The sequence below is a fragment of the Erinaceus europaeus genome, chromosome 1 (genome assembly GCF_950295315.1).
Source record: "Erinaceus europaeus chromosome 1, mEriEur2.1, whole genome shotgun sequence".
Taxonomy (NCBI): domain Eukaryota; kingdom Metazoa; phylum Chordata; class Mammalia; order Eulipotyphla; family Erinaceidae; genus Erinaceus; species Erinaceus europaeus.
The window spans coordinates 155,615,417-155,634,534 of record NC_080162.1 but is presented as its reverse complement, the minus strand read 5'-3'; the positions used below and the strand labels follow the sequence as shown (position 1 = coordinate 155,634,534).

The 19,118-nt window shown below is 35.8% G+C and overlaps 1 non-coding gene across 1 annotated transcript; it reads left to right on the top strand.

Moving 5' to 3' along the window:
* Positions 1 to 16,838: 16,838 nt before the first annotated feature.
* LOC132542539 (U1 spliceosomal RNA) lies at positions 16,839 to 16,999 on the top strand. The gene has a single exon (XR_009553543.1). It is a non-coding gene; the product is annotated as a U1 spliceosomal RNA (small nuclear RNA).
* The last annotated feature ends 2,119 nt before the right edge of the window (positions 17,000 to 19,118 follow it).

Below are 19,118 nucleotides of genomic sequence, written 5' to 3'. Positions count from 1 at the left end.
AATTATTCATAGAAACTATAATATTTTGGATTTCTGTGGTGTCTTATGATCCCTTTCATTTACAATTCTATTATTTTAGTATTCTCCCTTTAAAATTGTTTTATCTTACTTATTTATTATTTGATAGAATCAGAGATAAATTGAGAGAAGAGAGGGAAATAGAGGAGGAAAAAAACAGAGAGACATCTGCATCCCCGCTTCACCACTTGTGAAGCTTTCTCCCTGCAGGTAGGGAACAGCAGTTTGAACCCAGGTCCTTACACACTATAACACCTGCTCTTATTTATTTATTTATTTATTTATTTATTTATTTTTATTGAGTCTGGCCAAAGGTTTGCCTATTTTGTTTGCCCTTTCAAAGAACCACATTAAACTTCATTGATCTTTTGTACGGTTTTCTTATTTTTGATGTTATTTATCTCTGCTCTAATTTTAATTATGTCTTTCTTATAGCTTTAGAATTTCCTTATTCCTCTTCTTTTACATCTTTAAGGGTGCATTAATGTTGTTTACTTGAGCTTTTTCTTCTTTCCTATTATGTGATTGTATGGTTATAAATTTCCCTCTTAGTACTACTTTAGCTATACCGTAATATTTTGATAGCTCATGTCTTCATTTCCACTGGGTTATAAGAACATTTTAATTTCTTCCTTGAGTTCCTCTTTGACTCAGTAGTTATTAAGTAGTATGCTGCTCAGTTTTCATATCAATGGAGTAAACATTTAATGGTATTTATACATATATATATATATATATATATATATATATATATATATATGTATTTATGTTTGGGAACTACTCTCTGCCTTAATCTAGATTTCTATCCCTATTCTCAACTCTGATACCATCTTCCCAGATAGTATTTTTAGTTCACCAGCATGTTTGCTGTCATACTCAGGAAAACATTACAAAGGCCATGGGCCCCTAGGAACATACCTAAATAGAGCACTAATTTCATCTGCTGTATTCCCACATTTGGGTTCCTGTTTATTAAACAATTTGTCCTGCTTTATATCTTACTGCCTGTCAGCCACAAAATTGCAGAGGCTACTATGATTCTATCCTGACTTCCTGGGACAGATGACCTCACTGAAGTCTCACCCCTCCAGAGCCCTACCCAACTAGGGAAAGATAGAAATAGGCTGTGGCTACAGATCGACCTGCCAATACCCATATCTAGTGGAGAGGCGATTACAGAAGCCAGAACTCCCACCTTCTGTACCTCAAAAAGAATTTTGGTTTATAATCACAGAAGACTAAAAAATAGAGAATTTTCCAATGGAGGGGTTGGAACACAGACCTCTGGTGGTGGTAACTGGAATTATACCCTTATTTCTTACAATCTTAGGAATCATTATTAGAGCACTAATAAAAAGTGAAAAAAGAAAAAAGTCTGGCTACTTTTCATGGAAATCTAGTTTGGTGAATCGTAGCTTTCATAGAAGATTCACCAATACATTTTAAAAATTAAAACTAATTCAGTGGAGATTCAAAGATGTAAGATATAAAAAGAAGTATATGTTAGAAGAACAGAATTTTTCATGCATTAGCATTTTATCAAGATATTTCAAACTATTTATTTCAACTTTGGACTTTAGAATGCAATTAAAGATGCAGAGTATTGCAGAATTATTTGTGGAATATTAAAATAACAATAACTTTAACCAATATGACATATACATTTTATCTCATTGAAACAATATTTCTACAATTTTATTAGTAACTACATTGTGTATTATATTTTATTTATAATTGAGCAATTTTCCATCATAAGGTAAAATGATAAAAAATTTAAAAAAATTAAAAAACAAGGTGAAAACAAATAAGATATACATCAAGTTTTTTATAGGAATACTCAGAAACTCTAACCTACTAAGTGTAGAGTTCAACTTGAGATATAAATTATACAGTGAGCATGTTCACGTGTGCACTTCAGGGCATTTTGGGAAGTGATGGTTCAGAGAATGCTTCCTGGAAATCTCTCCATCATCCTATCATAGATCATCCTCAGTAGGTAAATCCACCTTTGTCTACCTAGACACTCTGTCTTCCAAAGTTATATTGAGATAGCCAAGGGATATGAGTTTAGACATGATAGCTGAAGTAAAGGTTGGAGATGAATTTTAGTAAATATAACATTAAATGTAAAATTTAGAGCTTACTAATTCATAATCTCTGTTGCTGAGATTATTCAGTAGCTTCCAAGAAATTGTATAGTTCTGCATTTAATGTGGGTAAAATAACTTCTGAAAGTCTTGAAATTTCAGATCAAAAATTCTTACTTTAGTACTTTAGTACACATTTTGATTTTGACTTTATAATAAGAGATTTTTATAATAAATTCCCCATAAATTAGTTGCTTCATAATAGGACGTTTGCCTTCCCAATCATTCTAATTGTGCTATATTGTAGAGTTGGCACAACTTCACTCCAATTCTAGTAATGATTTTTCCATCATTACTATTTTCAGGATAAGAACACAATGAACCTAATCAGAATGCATCTGACATTCACAGGCCTTCTATAACATGCTCTCTATACATATAAATCATGGGCATTCTCTAAGAAAGGAACTATTTCACTTTGGGGAAAGATTCACCCTTATTTATTTATTTTAGAAACAAATCACATGCCAATAAATGTACAAAAATATGTTTATATACAGTTTGAATGACTTTTGTCTTTTGCCTGATAAATTATTATTATTTTTTAATGTTGATAGTAGGGTGCATCAACTTTTTTACTTACTTTTCAGCTGGCAGCTTTTTTATTCTTCTTTAAATAATTGGGGTGAATAGAGACTTAGAGTGATTTGTTACTGTTTGATAGCTATTAGTATTTTTTAAGATTCATATTCCAATTTGTTATTATACTGCATTGACTACCAAATGCACCTTCAAATCAGTGGTAAATTTGATATTATAATATATATGATACATATAATATTATATGTTGTAGGAGATGGAAGCAGGGATCTTACTGATTCACTCAGTAACTGAATATTTATGTGAAAAACAGAAAGGGTGGGGTGAGAGTTTTCTTTTTGAAGTGGGGTACATGTAGTATAATTTTATTTCTTTTGATTGAAGAAAGGTGCAAGCTACTCATGTATTTTTGTTCTCATTTTTTTAATATTTATTCTCAAAATATTCTCTTCTAGTCTGTGAGGTTGAGTACGGTATAAGGATTTCTTGTCTTTATGAGACTTAAATACAAGTGTTTGTATTTGTGAGGAACAGGGAGACAAGAATAAGTGAAAGGAGACATGGGAAGCATAATACTGATGAATGTCAGCATAAAATGTTAGTGTCCTGAAAAAAAAGAATACATGATTTAAACTTCCCCAGGAAAGCTTCTTATATAGAGGCCAATTATAAACTGATATGTAATTGACAGAAAAACAATATCCAATTCTGTGAAGATTAGGGGTAGAGCTCAGGCATCAGCCCTAGAGGCATCAAGGTGAGAACAGCTTACCAGTGGGAGAAAAGAGGGAGAGGGAAGGGACCCTGATCCTGGAAAGGGCCTTAAAGCCAAGAAGGTTTCACTTAATTCTAAATACAATAGGAAGCCATCATCAGGCAAGCCTGAATGTCAAGACTCCATTTGTTTTGAAGAGACCACCCTCAGTACTTTGTGCACAAAGAAACTATAGGAACAAGAAAGCAACTCACACACCAGGAGGTGGTGGTTCTAGTGTCCTGTAGAATAGGCACTGATGCTTTGAACACAGGAAGTGCTGTCAAGAAAAAAAAAATGGATGTTTTGAAAGCATAGTCCTGCCAGCCCTCCCAATTCAAAGAGACCAGAGAGAAGGTAGATAGTCAGAAAGCAAATGAAGTAAAGTCAATTTCAAAGCTTTTCAGCCACCATGATCAGACCCAATATAGAACAAACCTCCCCCCCCAAAAAAAAAAATCTAAATATAAAAAGTGTTTTTGTACTGCACCTATAATTATTTTTTTCCAGGAATAATTTAAAAATTAGTCAAATAAAACAAACAATAAAATGTCTGGCCTTGATTTTTAAAATTCACTTTGAATACAGAGCCTTATGTTTAAAACCAGACAAAGATCTTGAAGGCTGTTTAACTTTGCACTTCATGTTGGCAAATGAGGATGCTCACCTCTGAGAGGTTATCATGTAAAAGCCACTTAGTCCACAGTGAGCACACTGGACCAGAGCCCAGTCTCTTTGATACCCAGTTTAGTGATAAGCATTTCAATTTTTTTCATCAAATAATTATTTTATCATTCAAAATCAGAACATTTTCAAAAGGCAAATGTAAATGGGGGAATAACAGAAGAATAACAGGTACAGCTAGAAAGCTCCAGATTAAGGGATAAAATGTTTAGTCTGACATTGAATCCTTATGAGGTTTTCTCTGTGTAGAGGCGCTTATGAAGAGTCTAGGATGAATCACTTACCTTTCTTCAAAGAAAGACAGAGAACAGATTTTCCCCTGTTGCCATCACTGTGGTCTCTAGGACCATCAGGAGACCAGGCATGCTTTTCACTGTCTTCTTTCAGTTAAATGGCATTTATACATTTCCTATGTGTCTTTGTGATGATCCCATGCTCATTGCCCTGCTCTTATATTTAGAAAGACCTAAATTTGCTTCTTAAGAAAATGACCTACTGAGTCAGGGAAAGAGCATATGGGTAGTGCATGACATTTGCATGGCAGGGATCCTAGAAGTGCCAGGTTCATTCTTCGGCACCACCATAACCGTACACTAGAATTGAGCAGTTCATGGTTATCTCTCTCACACACAAAAAAATAAACATTTTTTCCCCTAAAATGTGGCTTACGTAATGTGTGACCATGATCAGATAAACTTGTCTTATTTTTTTATTTCAATGTCATCATTATGGTCAATAATAACTTAATCATATTTCAAAGATTCAGGGAGGATAATATATATTACTTTGCATAGATCAGCCCCATAACTGTTCTTGCCCATTAGGTATAACTTGCTCATTGCCAAGAGTCTGTGATTTTGATGGTGATTTTTGATTGCTACATGTCATTTTTTAATGTTGCTCACTTTGCTTAACCTCTACCCATCCATCTGACCCCTGTCATGTATGCATCTGTCTATGTATCTTCCTGCAATTCTTTCATTTGGTGGTTCTTGGCTTAGTTTGGTCAAAGGCCCAATTCTTTGTTTACTGTACTGTTTCACAGTTGTAGCATCATGAATTTCTTATTGATGTATATCTCCAAAGTTAGGTTTTGTTTGGGTATGGACCATGGTTTTCCTGTTAGTCATGGACCTGTGCTGCAGTGCCCAGGTTCCACATGCACTTGGTAAGTGAAAGCAAAACTTGAATCAGATATTTATTTATTTATTTTTATATATTTATTTATTTTGTTTTTTATTGCCCTTGTTTTATTGTTGTAGTTATTATTGTTGTTATTCATGTCGTTGTTGTTGGATACGACAGAGAGAAATGGAGAAAGGAGAGGAAGACAGAGAAAGGGAGAGAAAGATAGACACCTGCAGACCTGCTTCACTGTCTGTGAAGTGATTCCCCTGCAGGTGGGGAGCCGGGGGCTCGAACCAGAATCCTTAGGTTGGTCCTTGGCCTTCAGGCCATGTACACTTAACCCTCTGTGCTACCGCCAGACCCCCTTGTCGTATGCTTTACATTGGTTTGTCCTAGCCCTCCCCCCGCCAAGAGAATTGGATCAGGCCTGCTAATTTCGCGGGCCCGCTTGGCCCCGCCCCAGAGGAACCCCGGGAGAGGGTTCCTGAGTTCGAGAGAGACAGAGTTCCTGAGTTCCAGAGTAAGAGAGAGAGTGCTTGTGCCGCCGCAAAGAGACAGCAGAGTTCTGTTTGGTGATTAGTTTGTCTTAGTTTATGAATCGTTGTTCCTGAATAAAGAAATACAGCTTCCCTGCCCAGCCGTTGTCTCCGCGTCTGTTACCCGCCCATGAAGCTAGCCAGCCCGGCAAGAGCCCACGAAATTTTAACAACACCCCCTTGAATCAGATATTAATAGTTCTGTGTTTGAATAAGTGTGCAGAGAGACGGTCAGACAGATGCACATGATTGCTTATGTATAGTTTTGGCCTTTGGAGAAAATCCTATCTTCATCTAAAAACAATCATTGTACTCATATAGAAAATACAAAATCCACTAATATTGCTTTACAGACTTCCTTTATAGCCTTTGTAGAAAAAGGCCATGAACTTTGGAAATGCAATATTGTAACAAGTAAGAGAAAGTAAATAAACCAGGACTTGTCCTCTTATGAAACTGGAACAATGCACTTTTCATCTATATATTTTTAAATTACTTTAAAATTCTATTTTTCTTTGCTATTAAATTGTGATAACTGTGTCATATTGTAACCCAGGCTGCTCCAATCTCTCTCTCTCTCCTCTTTTATCTTTCTTTCTTTCTTTTTTGGTCATATTACTTTATTATAGGCCATAGTGCTGAACAAAACTTTGTTGTCACGAGTACAGTTTTGTATCTCTTTTTTGATTGTCTTTGTACCACCAACTGAAGTCTCTGTGTGCATGTGTGTGTGTCCTATGGCCTCATATATTTGTTAATTCAGCACTCCAGGGATAACAGTCTCATTCTTTTAAATTCAGAAGGGGGAGGATGGGACATAGCTCCAACATTTCCTTTGGTGCAGCAACACTCCCATGTTGTGCCAGGATTCAATCAGGACTATTCGTTTGGTAAGACATGCTCAAGCAAATGAGTTTTCTTCTGGTCCCTAACCAAGTTCCTTTCAAAGAAAAGTGACTGGTCAGACATATATAAAATAATTGAGTTTCTTTATAGTTTTTAAATGTTAGCTGTTGTGTTTTGCAAGCAATCACTAGAACTGTATTTATCTTGCAAAACTGAACTGCTGTACCCACTAAATGATTTTCCACAGCCCACTCCCCTCCAGACCTTACTAACCATCATCCTTCATTCTGTGTGAATTTAATAGCTCTAAGTACTTCTTTGTCTTAACTAGAGACTATTTGACACTATACAGCAGTAGGACATTTGGATCAACATAATATCTTTCATACTCACTGGGTTTCAGATATGGGAAACATACATCTTTGTCTAAGTCCCAAGCAGACTGACCATTTTGTTATTCTGACTTACATGTGGGCTGTATATTCACACACAATTCCCTGCCTGTTTGTCTCTCTATCACCTCTTTAATTTGACAGACATTTTACTACTCTGGCAGCATTTTCATTCAGATAGAAATACACACAGAAGAGAGAGGGAGAAAGCAGAGCATAGGAGTTTTCTCTCATGCCACAGCACCATGCATGTAATGTGAATATGTATACCATATTCACGAGGTCTTAGCTGGTGAGTGGTCTTTCCATTCCCCCTCACCCAAACATCTTTTCTTTTCAGTGACTCTTCTGTACACTTCCCTGAGACCTGGTGCCTTGTTCTCTTTACATTTCTGATCATTCTACTTAGATAGTTTTGGTCTTCTGATTGATCTCCAAATCTATAGCCCACTTGACCTAAAGAAGTCATCTCAGAGCAGCAAGCATACCTAGTTATTTTTCTGTAGAGTTTTTATGAGATATAATGAGTCTATGTGGTTGAAATAAGGTTTAATTTCACATACCTTTGGCGAAAAATAGTTCTGTGATTTGAATTGAAAAGTTATATTCAGTATAACAATTTTTTAGGGAAATAAGTTCCTAAGCCTCTGCAACACTAATCTTAACACTAACTGAATGTTCATTCACATGCTGGATTCATGGGGTTTTCATTCTGTTTTTCTCAGTCTTGTGTTTGCAATAAAAACGGGGTGAAGTTCTGGTACAGTGACTTCATCTTTGTAACTGTACTTCAAGAGTCAGTGCACATATATGACATTGATGAGCTTTGATTTTTGTCTTTAGGGAGCTAAATAATAGATGCTGTTAAGTATCTAACATCGATCTAGTCTGGGTTCTTGGTAAACATTGAATTGAAAATTTTGATGGACCACAAAATAATCTGGAGAAAAGAGAGGCCTATAAGTTCATAGAATCAAAAGCAGAAAAGGAAAGGAAGAAAGGAGGAGGTTGTTGCAACTGTACAGTCGTATACCCAGTTGGTAGAGTGCACATGCTACCATCTACAAGCACTGGGAATCAAGCCCCCAACCCCTACCTGAAATGGGAAAGCTTCACAAACAGTGAAGTAATAATGCAGCCCCCCTACCTTGTGTGTGTGTGTTTTTGAGAAGGGGAGACAGAGAGAGATAGTGAGAGAAAATCAACCTCTGGGAGTTATGGATTCATGGTGGTGATAACCCTGGTGGCAAAAAACAATACTATTAATCTAGAGATCTGATACACATGAACTTGGAAAATAAAATGGAAGTAAATTGTTTCTAAAACTTATAAGAACTATAGTGGTTATCTCGGGGAGGTGGGAGGGTGGAGATTCAGAACTTTGGTGGTGTATGTGGCATGGAACTATACACTGCAATATTATAATTTTGTAAATTACTATTATCACAAATAAGACATTTTTAAAACAATAATATTAAAACATTTACAAATTAAAAAAGGAGAAACAAATAGATGGACATCAGAGATTGCTAATAAGAATCATGATCCATGTGTCTAAAGTTACAAATGTGGAGGACCTGAGTCCCCTCCAGCTTCAAACCCAGAAAATGTGTCTATTGCTTTGAAAGACTGGAGCCACTACATCAAATTGAAAAGCTTCTACATTGCAAAAATGAAAACAAAAGAAAAACAAGACAAGACCACCACCTCATATGCCTCTGGAATAAACAATCTTTATATGCTATACATCAGACAAAAGTTTAATAACCAAAATACATAACTCACAAAATTCAGTGGCAAACAACCCAAACAAAAATCCCCATACAAAAATCAGGAGAGATTATGGACTGAATATTAATCAAAGAAGAGATCCTAAAATTCAATAGAATTATTTTAAAAATGCTCAAAGTCATTGATTATCCAGAGAAATGCAAAGGCAACTGAATTGCCTGGGTGATGTCAGCCTTGGTGACATCTGCGCAATAATGCAGAATGGACTGTGGGTGGATCCAGTCTGTGCAAATGCACAAAACAACATGGGTGAACCAAACAGACTTAAAAGCACAGCCAGCTGGAAATCTGATGTCTTTGGCTGCTGCTTCTTCTCCTGCTCAGATGCATCTTGGCTGAGGCTGTTCGAAGTGCCTACTGTGGCTACTTCTCCTGGGAATTGAACACATGTGGCTTAGCTAGCCAGTAAATTCTAAGCCTCCTCTACAGCCATGAGCAACCTATACCTCGGCTGATAGTTGTTTATCTCATGGGACTAAACTTCTGATAACTACTCATGGATTTTGTGGACCTAACATATTCTTAACCCTTGCTGATAATAGCTTATTTTGCAGAAACTAAAATAATGTCCCATACCTCTGTCCTGCCCTAATAAAACCTTGATTCCTTTAAACCTACTCCCAGCTGCCCCTCAGCTGAATCCATTACACGCGCAGAAAAGTCCTTTAATTTTTAGTTACAACAAACAATGTGATGTCAATTCACTCCTAGAAGATTATAATACATCAGAAAGGACAATAATAACAAATCTTTTAAGAGGTTGTGGGGGCAAAGCGGCACTTCTACAGTGCTATTGAAAATTTAACTTGGTCTAACCCTTGTCATAAGCAGTCTGGAGAACTCTTAGAAGGGTAGAAATGGAAATACTCTATGATCCAGCAATTTCTTCCCTGGGAACATGTCCTAAAGAAGCAAACACACTCATGTAAAGAAATCTTTGTACACCTATGTTCATAGCAGTGTAATTTGTAATATCCCAAAGTTGGAAGCAACCTAGGTGTCTAATGACAGTTGAGTGGCTAAGAAAGTTGTGGAATACTACTCAGCTATTAGGAACAATCAAGTCACTTTTTTTTTTTAACCTCATCTTTGGATGGAACGCCTCTGGGGAAAGAGGGCAAAGTAAGTGGTGGAGTGGTACAGGGTGTGCTTTAAGGTGTATGATGGTTCAAAGGACCTTATTTTGGGGTGAGGGTGTTTTTCAGACATCTACCATGGTTAGATGAGAAATTGCACTCATGTGACTGTAAAGTTTACACACTGTTTAAAAAATACATACACTTGACAAAGAACTAAGAATTTTGTATTAGTTTTTATTTGTCTTAAGGAAATTTATAACTTAATACCTAGTAAAGATCATATATATTCTAATTAAAAAATAAAATATTGATGGGTCCAGGTGGTGGTGCACCACATTAAGTGCACACATTACTGTGTTCAAGGACCCGGGTTCAAGATTCATTGGTCTCCACCTGCAGTGAGGAAGCTTCACAATTGGTGAAGCAGCACTGCAGCTGTTTCTCAGTTGCTCTCATTGTCTATCTCTCCCATCCCTCTAATTTTTCTCTGTCTCTATCCAATAACAAATAAATTAAAATTTAAAAATAAAGAAAATAAAAATATTAAAAAATCAAATTGATATTTATCAATATGCATATATATTCCATATAGTTAATATTAATGATCATTTACTTCAACATTTAGAGTTTTAAGACATGGCTATATTAGTTCTAATATTGTAAGTATTTTCAATTAATTAAGAAGTTATTAATTTCTTATAATATATATTTTATTTATTTCATGATAGAGACAGAGTTCTACTATATGGCCTATGCACTGTTAGGGAATTCACTCTGGGGCTTCGGGCATGTAAGTCTTTTGCTCTACCTGATGAATTATTTCTCTGAGGACAAAAGCTACTAGTTTTTAAAAATTATAAGTAATGTGTGCTTTCTGTACTTTTAATGAAGTTGTCAGACTTTTCATGGGGCGACCTCTTCCTGGGCACAAACTCCTGGCTTACCCGTTCTGTTGTGCACCAGATGTGGGGGTCCAGAAGAATGTTCTGGGGCAATAGGAGTGAGCCTGTGGTACTGACTCAGCGCCTGGCACTAGTGCCGCAGAAAGAGATGACCCGGTGAATGCTCCATTTATTGAACAGCAAAGCAGGGTTTATAAGGGGTCGCAGGAGGAAGTGACATGTGTATACCATATATGGTAGGGAGGCAAAGATTCTGGGGAGGGTCAGGACTTTTCCAGTAATTGTTGAGCAAGAGGTTTAATCTATTAAAGGGGTGAGGAAGCAAGGTTATCTATCAGTAACCAGCAGCCAGAGGGGGTCCTGAGGGCAGAGATAAGATAAATCAGATGTGATAAAAGGAATGGAATGGGTGGGAAAGTAGGGAGGTGACTTTCAGGCAAAACAATGATTATGTAGATAATAAGGGAGTGGGCTATTGTGATGCAGGGAGGCTGATAGGCAGGGCAGATCCTGGAGGCCTTGTCCTTCCTTGCTCAACCTCTTAGTAGAGAGAGACTGATAGGATTGGCCATGTCCCTTAGGCACCCATCTTTCAATGGGGAGTCCTGCCAAGCTCTAGCATATCCTCATAATTCTCTACATGAAGTGTTTTCAAAAACTAAGATACTGCATCTTTTGGTAAAACAGGAGGATTTATAACATCGTGTTTTCATGAACCGATGCTTCAAGTATGGCTCCACAGTTATGCAATGACTTAGATATTTGGCAACGTGTCTTTGATAGATAGTCATATTTTATGAAACCTAAACTCTGACTAGGGAAGAAAAGAGTTAACACAAAACCTGATTAATCTTCATTAAGAGCTGTCTATACATCAAGTGTAAATTTTAGACTATTTCGAATTCAACATGAAAATAACCAACTTATAAAATTATATTTCAATTCTCAAGTCAATCTCTCTCTCTCTCTCTCTCTCCATATATATATATATATAGTATTTGGCATTCTAAGTATTAAATTAAGTGAATTATTGAGGGACAGAATTCTCCATGATACCTTTGATCTAAATGGATTGTGAGACTCACTACATTACAATCTTTTTTTTTTTTTTTTCAAAAAAACCATCACAAAATTCTATGGGAAGTATATTAGAACTGACATAGTTTTAATAGGAAGAGATTACCATGTTAAGTAGTATACAGCTTTAAGAGTTTCTTCCTAGCTGATTTCATTAATGAGATGGCAAACTTCCCACACAACAGCATTAAATTTTTTGGCTGCAGAAGCATTGTGAAAGGTAAGGTTCTTCTGTAATGTTACATTCCTAAGCATCTGTAACAGTATGCAATCTAGTCTCTTGAAGTATATTTTCTAACTTCTGCTTATTAATTTCTGAAAGGAAATTTATCTAAAAGGCACTTGTGTAATTAAATTTCAGTTTTTCTTCTTTGATTCTGCAGTCTAGGATTAGATTCACTAAGGATCTAAAACTTCATAATCATGAATTAAGTAGAAAGGCTATAGAGGCACAAACTGATGGTTGAAGTATAATGCCAGTTACAAAATTACAAGCAAACATAGGGCTTGACTAAAATAAGCATTGAAGTTATAATTCTTATTATCTTTCCTAAGAAGTTTAATGTCATTGGCTTGATATTCAGGCTGGTTAGTTTTTTTTTTTAATTATTATTGTTATTAGAGTAGAAACCTTTTTTTTTAACTTTGGCTTAAAAGTTGAGGGAATTAATAACTCAGAATATTTCACATCAATCATATATAGTAAGTATAGTTGAAAGAAGAATAACAATAAAACTTTGATAACAGAAATTCTGATAGTAAAACGAAACATTTAAAATAGTACAATGCATGTTTGTACTTTGTTCTTGATGATATTTTAATTCCCCATAATTAGTGGTCAATCGATGAAACTTCATTTCACTATTTTCTAAGCCCTTGTGTCTGTAAATAGTGCTTTGTTTGGCTTTTTTTTCAGATAACTATGATATGTGTGTATGAAATACATCTGATATGATGATATTCCTATTTTATATAGAATTTTCATATGGTCTCATATATTTCTAGTTATTAAAACTCAGATAATTTACTCTATTAGAGGTGTTGTTTGAGATATACTCTGTAGAGAAATAGATTTAAGAAATTGAATTGTCATTGTTTACATTTATCAAAATGAATAAGACATTGATCTAATTTCTGTCATACTATATGTTATACCCTGTTGCAAGAAGGTTCTAATCATAGTTTGCTCTTGTCAGCTATGTAAGAAAAATTTCCTGAGGTTATTGTGGTATATAAAATGTAAAGTATAAAGTATAAAATGGAAAACAGAAGATGATCTGTTCAACAGAGAATATGCCAGATTCTACCATTCCTAATGGTCATTTTTTTTTTTTTTTTTTTTGCGGGGAAGGGTGAGCTTGAGATAGAAAGGGAGATGGAGCAAAGAAGTGGAGATACCTCTAGCAATGCATCCCCATTCATGAAACTTTCCGTAATGCAGTTGGAGACCAGGGCGCTGATGTATGGTAACATATGCACTCCCAGGTGAACCACCACCTAGCCCCTAAACTTAATTGCTTATGAAAAATTGCAGCACACTATTATTGTTAAAATATTAAAGTTCATTCCATAGAAGAACTAGTTTTATCTGTGTAAACTGATGGAATCAAGGGTCATAAGCTTGCAAATAGGAAACATTTGTTTCTTATAGTTTTAGAAGCTGGAAGTCCAAGATCAGAATGACTAGCAGGGTTGGATAGTGATGAAGGCACCTTTTGAGGTTGCAGATTGCAACTTCTCATTGTGTCCTTCCATAGTCATAGAGACAAGAGATCTCTCTCAGGAATCTTTTATAATAACATTATGTTCCTTCCTTATTGACAGTACACTATGATTTCACTTTGTAGCACCATCAGATTAGGCATTAGGGTTTCATCACATGAAATTGAGGGGGAGGAATTATGGCAGATTTTCTCACATATGACTGGGTTAGGTTTAAGGAAGATTCTCGTTCTTGACCAAATAAGCTGTGGTTAAATTAGATGTGTTGCATGGAGCAGATAATTGACAGTGTGCCTAATTAATTGGCTTTCCGTGTTTTCGTTTGGTCTTATTTTGCATAATGATTTTCAACAGAACAGTGTTTTGGAAATAAAGTGTACTCAATATAATGCAAATTAAGTTATAAATACTTGAAAATTCTGTAATTGATGTGGGGGAATTTCATTTAGCCTTGAATGATACTGGGAAATAGGAAATATGTACTGTTTTGTAAAATATGACATATTTGGACTTGAGTGTGGCACACCTGACTAAGCACACATGTTGTAAAGCATAAGAACCTGAGTTCAAGCCTCTAATCCCCACTTGAAAGGGGAAAAGTTTCACAAGTGGTAAAGAAGTGCTGTGGGTCTCTCTCCTCCTCTTTCTCATTTTTTCTCTCTCCATCTCCACCTTATCTCTCCCACTTCCCTCTCTATTTCTCTGTGTCTCTATCCAATAAATAATAAATAAGTTAAATACTAAAAAAAGAAATTAAATATGATACATTTTACTTGGGGGATGCTGAGTTTGAATAGACAGTTATCTATGAGGACATACTCATTATCATGCTACAACACCATATTAGAACCTTAAGGGTTCTAAAGGGAGACATTGAGAGCCACCTCTGTGCAGATAATGAATATATAAAGTGAAAGAAAATAAAAATGGGAAAATGTAAAAAAAATTCCAGACATAAAAATTTAAGGAGATGTATAGAAAAACTGGAGAATATGAATGAATGTTGTATAGAGTGATTTCCCAAGTGACAGTATAAGTCAGTCACAGTCTACAGTCCTTTTTTCGGGTAATTATATTGCATAATAGTGATTAAAGTCATAAAGCCAATAGGTGCTGGGTGATAACACACCTGGCTGAGTGCACATGTTATAATATGAAAGGACCTGGGTTCAAAACCCTGGTCCCCACCTGCAGGGAAAAAGCTTCACAAGTGGTGAAGCAGGGCTGTAGATGTCTCTCTTTTTCTCTATCTCTCCTCTTCTCAGTTTCTAGCTGTCTCTATCAAATCACTAAAGAAAATGAAAATAAATGAATAAATAAATTGTAAAGCAAATAAACTGACTTTTTCTGGAAATTGTCTCAATTTTACTAAGAATGAAGAATCAAATATATTTATTCAAAATTTCACTATCAGGAAGAATATAGAGTATGCATTTAATACCAGTCAGTTCCTTCCCATTTAGTTCAGCATGAAAATGCTTTATTCTAGTCAAGTGCATCCACAAACAAAGTGCTTCCTCTCTACCTAGAGCTCATCTATAATTAATGCTCCTTGAGAGGAAAGGCATCGGTATTATATTTCCCACATCCATGTGTGAGAAGCTCAACTCTGAGAGAGACTCAGAGTTCTAGGGTTCAATCTTCAATTCACTTTGGGGAAAATTTTTACCCAGCATCCGGCTGACCAGAATAGAAACCTAATTTCCTTAGTCACGACTTACAGGGTAGAGTTTCTATTCATGGAGAGGCAATCTGAAAGGCACCTCCTGCTTCTACTAAACTTCCCAATTAAAAAGAATTCCAAACCTTGGAGGCATGAGCACTTCTTGTTAGCCTGAATGCTGGAACAGTGATATATAAGTTTTTATTTGGGAAAGTAGATATATAATACTATCTTTAAAAATGAGTGGCTAGGATCAGGGAAATATCAAAGTGGCAGTACATCAGACCTGAACATTGAGGCCTGTAGTTTCCAGGTTTAAACTATGATCATCACAAACATCCAGATATCATAAACATCCATAGGACATTGCGGTCCACTACAACATACAACAGAATGCACATTCTTCTCAGATGCCCTGGGAACATTATGCAGAATAGATCACATATTAAAGTATAAGATAAAGCTCAGAAAATTTAAAATTGTTGTGATCATGTAAGTTGTCTTCTTAGTGAAATTAGAAATTTACATCAGAAGAAAAGCTAGAAAATTCATAAAACTGAAAATTAAAGAAAATCTTCTTAAAATACCAGTAGGCAAAAAAAAAAAAAAAATCACAGTGAAAGTCACAAAATTCTTTTACATGAGGGAGTCCCTTGGTAGTGCAGCGGGTTAAGCGCATATGGCACAAAGTGTAAGGACTGGTATAAGGATCCTGGTTTGAGCCTCAGGCTCCCCACTTGCAGGTGGGTCACTTCACAATCAGTGAAGCAGATCTGTAGGTGTCTTATCTCTCTCTCTCTCTCCCCCTCTCTTTCTTCCCCTCTTCTCTCCATTTCTCTTTGTCCTATCCAGCAACATCAATAACAACAATAACAATAATAACAATAATAACCACAACAATGATAAAACAACAAGGTCAACAAAAGGGAAAGCAATAGCCTCCAGGAGCAGTGGATTCGTGGTATAGGCACCAAGCCCCATCAATAACCCTGGTGGCAAAAAAAAAAAAAAATTCTTTTACATGAAAATAGACACACTTCATTATTAGAAATCTAAATCCAGTGGACAATTTTATAGGTTAAAATATAACTCCTTGTTATGGGGCAAATTGAGAAATAGTGTTGTGTATGTGCCAACTATTGTATTTACAGTTGACTATAAAACATTAATCCCCCACTAGGGATTAATGTTTTAATTAAGTGTTAACTAAGTGTTAACTAAGTGTTTCCCCCTAGATTGTTTAGAAAATAGAGTCAAGTATACATAAATTAAACAGAAGGAAGAAATAAGGGAACAAGAGAAAAAAATATCTTGTGTTAATGAATTGTAAGACTTGGGATTATAGGGACTTGGGTACTTAAATCACCTGGTGGGGCATAGCACATAATATCATCAGACAGAGCAACATGATGTTTAATGAATGATGGAACAATGCTGTGATGTCTCTCCTTTGCTTCCTCTGTTTAAGTCTGAAATTGAAGAAAAAGTATTCCAAGAGCAGGAGCTATGGAATTGTACAGGTGTAAATCCCTGGCATAGCAAAACAAAACAAAAAGACAAAATTTACCTGGAAAGGGAGATACCAGGATCATAAAGGTGGTTTTCCCAGGGCAAGGCTTATCCATTGTACTCCAGATGTACTGACCCTCAGTGATTTCCCCAAATGTGGGAAACTCAGATGCATGTTTTTTTTTTAGTAGTGAGGGAATGTCTTCTCAGGAAAAAAGAAAATAGTACTGAGAAGGCAATTACTACAGAATTGTTCTAAAGATTCTATATAGCCGTTAGTGAAAACCAGGTTGGAAGCTTACAACATATTTGCAAAAACTGACAATCTGAAAATTGATGCATAAATACAAAAAAAAAAAAAAAAACTAGACCTAGAATATCCAAAAGTGGTAAAATAAGACAAGTTGGAAGCTAAAAGAGTCAAATATCTTGATTTCACAACTTTCCCTAAAACTATAGTATTCAGATAGTGTGGTGTTAGCAAAAGATATACAGTTTAGAATCTTATATAAAATGTATAGAATCCACGTTCCGGGGGGCGGGGAAGTTTACATTCATCGTCAATTTATGCCGTAGCAATTTAATGTATAAAGAATAGTCTTGTAAATAAATGGTGCTGGGACAATTGGTTATTTACGGGTAAAAATATGAAATCTGACTTTTTATGTCGTAAACATTAAGTGAAAATGAGTCATAGTCTCTCTTGGTCTTGGCGCCATCTTTCTAGAATCCTTTGCACCATGAGAGCCAAGTGGAGGAAAAAGCGATTGCACAGGCTGAAGTGCAAAAAAAGAAAGTTGAGGCAGAGGTCCGAGTAGACTTGTGCACCCACAGAAGCCACAGGAGCAGAAATAAGAAATGCCGGAGGCCAGAGGCACTGGTACAAATTGGACTTCTGTGCTGCAGCCTAGAACTTGTTTCAGCTGCTCTAGAACCTCATCACCATCTAATCCTACGACCAGACCATCTTGAGTGACCTTCCTTGCCCATACCAAAACATAATCCCTTTTGCTCCTTTGCCTTGGACTTCACATTCTGGACTAGTTCTATTCTTCTTGTGGCTGAATGTAACCCGTGTACAATAAATAACCTCTTCTATCTTAGCTGAAGATAAATAGAAAAAAAAAAAAGAAGAAAATGAGTCATAGAAGTAAATGTAATATTGAAGGCAATAAGTTACTCAGTAGAACATGTGTAAGAAAATTTTCATTATTGTGAGTTATGTGAAGCTTTTTTTTAGATAAAATGAAGAGTCTCAAACAATTAGAAACAGATATAATGCATGTCATTAACTGAAAATACTGTTTTTTTTTTCCAAAAAGCATTATCAACAAAATCCAAGTATAATTACAGAACTGGAGTACTAACATAATATGATAGTCAACTTGTATTTGGAACATATACAGAACTTCTAGTATAACTCTGTAATAAAACTATAATACTTAATTAAGATGCGAGCAAATACCTTACTGCATGGCCTTGGTTCAAGCTTGGCTCTCATCATGTAGTGTCTGTTTCTCTCTGTCTCACTATCTTAATAAATAAATAACACACACACACACACACACACACACACACACACACACACACACACACAGATGGTTTCAGTAGACTCCTTTCAAAGAAATTATATAAATGACTAACCCACACATAGAATGAGACTCAACATATTTTCTGAGAATTGAAAGAAAAATTTAGGAGCCAGGTGGTGGCATACCTGGTTAAGAGCACATGTTATAATGCACAAAGACACAGGTTTGAGCCCTCAGTCCCCACGTGTAGGGGGAAAGCTTTGCAGGTATCTCTCTGTCTCTCTCCCTCTCTATCTCCCCCCTTCGCTCTCGATTTCTGGCTGTCTCTATCCAATAAATAAAGATAAGGAACTTAAAAAAATTTAAATTGGATGACTATAAGGAATATGCTCTGTGGCTTTAAGCCCTCTAATATTGCTGTGATTAATAAAAATAGTTACAGTGGTTAATGAGTATATAGAAATATTTGAAACCTTATATATTTCTGGTAGGTTTTTAAAATGGTATATCTATTTTGTATTCTTGGATCTACTAAATATTGCTGTGGGGAGCTGATAGTTGTGCACCTGGTTGAGCACATAAGTTACAGTGTGCAAGGACCTGTGTTCAAGTTCCCAGTCCCTTCCTGCAGGTGGAAATCTTTGCAAGTGGTGAAGCAGTGTTGCATGTGTCTCTCTTGCTTTCTCTATCTCCCCCTTCCCTCTTGATTTCTGGCTGTCTTTATCCAATAAATAAATAAATCGATATAATAAGCTTTTAAAAATATTTCTATGACTCCTCAAAACATTAAAGTTATAT